The sequence below is a fragment of the Mangifera indica genome, unplaced genomic scaffold (genome assembly GCF_011075055.1).
Source record: "Mangifera indica cultivar Alphonso unplaced genomic scaffold, CATAS_Mindica_2.1 Un_0051, whole genome shotgun sequence".
Taxonomy (NCBI): domain Eukaryota; kingdom Viridiplantae; phylum Streptophyta; class Magnoliopsida; order Sapindales; family Anacardiaceae; genus Mangifera; species Mangifera indica.
This window is the reverse complement of record NW_025401143.1, coordinates 190,828-193,747: the sequence shown is the minus strand read 5'-3', so window position 1 is coordinate 193,747 and position 2,920 is coordinate 190,828. Positions and strand designations below refer to the sequence as shown.

At 36.1% G+C, this 2,920-nt stretch overlaps 1 pseudogene; it reads left to right on the top strand.

Moving 5' to 3' along the window:
* LOC123206832 lies at positions 1–2,920 on the top strand (annotated as a pseudogene).

The following is a 2,920-nucleotide window of genomic DNA, read 5'->3' as shown; positions in this document are numbered from 1 at the left end:
CATAGTCGGGGAGAGATGGCGTTGGCAAAATCAATTGCTATGAAAGCTTTCAGCAAATCGGCAGAAAGTTTCGGTCTCAAATGGGCGTTTTGTCGCGGTGCCCAAGCCATCGTAGTATTCGAGCCTTCTCGGCTCTTATGTCGCCGCCGTCCAAGGCCGTTGTGTACGAGCGCGAGGGCCCACCCGACGCCGTCACAAAGTACACCTATTCACAGATTTTTTTGTTTATGTATACTACGATACGCATATATATTTTTTAAGTTTAGCAGTGAGTGAATGACTATAATTGGAATATTGCAGAGTTGTAGAGTTACCGCCGGTTGAACTGAAACAGAATGACGTGTGCGTTAAAATGTTGGCTGCTCCAATAAATCCTTCTGATATCAACCGCATACAAGGTCAAAAGGTTTTTTTTTTTTTTTTGTTTACTTTCTATGGTTTGTTGTTGCAATTGAAAATTAGGAGTGCTTATCTTTTGTTAAATTGTGAATGATTCATATAAAAACATCTGTAAGTGAATTGTTATAATCAGATTTTCACGATCATTCTTATTTATCGAGTTGTAATTGCACAGATTAAGACTACAATAATACAATATTTTAATGTTATCAATTCACGAACTGTCTTTTCTTTTTATTCTTCTAGATTAAGTTAATTGATATAATCAAAATTTGTGTTTGTTGTATCTTATTGTGTGCCTCTTAAGTGTATGTTTTAAGACACCTTGATTGAGTAGAAATGGTGGTGTTATTTAGGAGTGTACCCAGTGAGACCACAAGTACCAGCTGTGGGAGGATATGAGGGTGTTGGAGAAGTGTATGCAGTAGGCTCTGCAGTTGCAGGTTTATCTACTGGTGATTGGGTCATTCCATCACCACCGTCTTCTGGTACATTTTATTTTTGGCTTAACTTTGAAGGTGAAAGATATAATGGTTGCTTGAGCATGTTTGGTGATGATGATATTTGTTCAATGAAGGGACATGGCAGACTTACGTTGTCAAAGACCAGAGTATCTGGCACAAAATTAATAAGGATTCACCTACGGAATATGCTGCGACAATTACTGTTAATCCCTTGACTGCATTAAGGATGCTTGAAGACTTCACAACTCTAAATTCTGGTACTTCCATAAGTTCATTTTGATAATCTATTCTTGACTGTTTTTGCTGATTATTCTGGCAATAAGCAGGAGATTCTATCGTGCAAAATGGTGCTACAAGTGTTGTGGGGCAGTGCATAATTCAGATTGCAAAATTTCGTGGCATCCATAGCATTAATATCATTAGGGACAGGTACCTTGAAGTGAAGTATTAATGTATTTATTTTTTGAATTTGGTGCATCTTTGAAAATTCTTAATTCGGCGCAATATATTTCTCAGAAGGTTCTATTTAGGTTATTTATGTTTTTAAACTTGTTAATGGTAATCGCTTTCAACAAGAAAATTATGGTATTCATTACCTCTTTATGATCCTGTAGACATCACCTTAGAAATGCTCATATATGCTTGAAGAAAAGACTTAAAAATTCTGTTGTTTCAAGGAAAAAGAAGCTGATATATTTACGGTTAAACAATGGATGCAGATAACATTCTTCTAAGGTAGAAAAGGTCCTATGTAGACATGGAAGCACATGCAAATTTATAGAAGTTTACAATGTGACAGGAACTGTGTTTTTTATCTTTCTTAAGTTTTGTATCTGATCTTTGATGCCTTTACTTTACTTAATATTCACTTTATTAGATAAATCAAATGCGAAAAAAAGCTTAAAAAAGTTTTTACCGAGAGCCAACTGGAAGTGAAGAATGTCAAGAGTCTCCTGGTATAATAATCTATTTACTCACCTTAATGGAAGGTTTTGATCTTTTGGTGTGCCTGGTTTATTAAAGGATTCCGTTTTTTAGTGTGTATTTGTTCTTAGATAACTTAAGCTTACCATTTTCCATTTCTGCATGCCAGGCTAATTTACCTGAACCTGCATTGGGATTCAACTGTGTTGGGGGCAATTCTGCTTCTTTGGTTCTCAAATTCTTGAGGTGTAACCCTCAGTACTGAATTGTTGAGTATTTGTTGGGTTTAAATTTGATTTGTCTTAGGAAAGCAATAACTTCTTGTTTGCAGACAGGGAGGAAGTATGGTAACTTATGGTGGAATGTCAAAGAAACCTGTCACCGTATCAACATCATCCTTCATTTTAAGGTAAGCCATGATTTTCCAATTCTTGTTGGACTGTTGCATTGTGTTGATTTCTTTTCGGCTTCTGTTTGTACAAGCCTGGGCAGAACAATTATTTGTTTCTAAAATCACAATAAGGTCTTTGTTCATGATATCATCCTTGAGTTCATTGTCCTAACATGTCTGTTATGCAGGATATTTCCTTGAAGGGCTTCTGGTTGCAGAAATGGCTGAGTTCAGATAAAGCGACAGAGTGCAGAAATATGATAGATTATTTACTGTGCCTCGTACGGGAAGGGAAGTTAAAATATGAGTATGTTCTCCATCATAGACAAACTCACCAGTTAATATCTCAGTAGCATGAACTGTTTTATCAGTTGAGGTGCTCCACTTTGCAGGATGGAATTGGTTCCTTTTGAAAAGTTTCAGATTGCTTTGGACAAATCACTCGGATCACAGGGTAGCCAACCTAAACAAGTACTCAAGTTTTAGAGCTTACAATCGGATCGGGATTTAATAGCACTCTAGAAATCTACCCAAACATTACAACTGGACAAAGTTGTTCCCCTCTGGTGTGTTTCTGAACCATCCACTCTAGCGTAGTTATGTTGAAAAAGATCTTAGTTTCACAGTCAAATTGAATAAAAAAAAATTTGTGTTTTATTTTATTCCTTTGCAATTGTGCTATTAGCTGATTGTAAGATATCATTGAATAACGTCAATTATAAATTGAGCGCCATTTATGCAA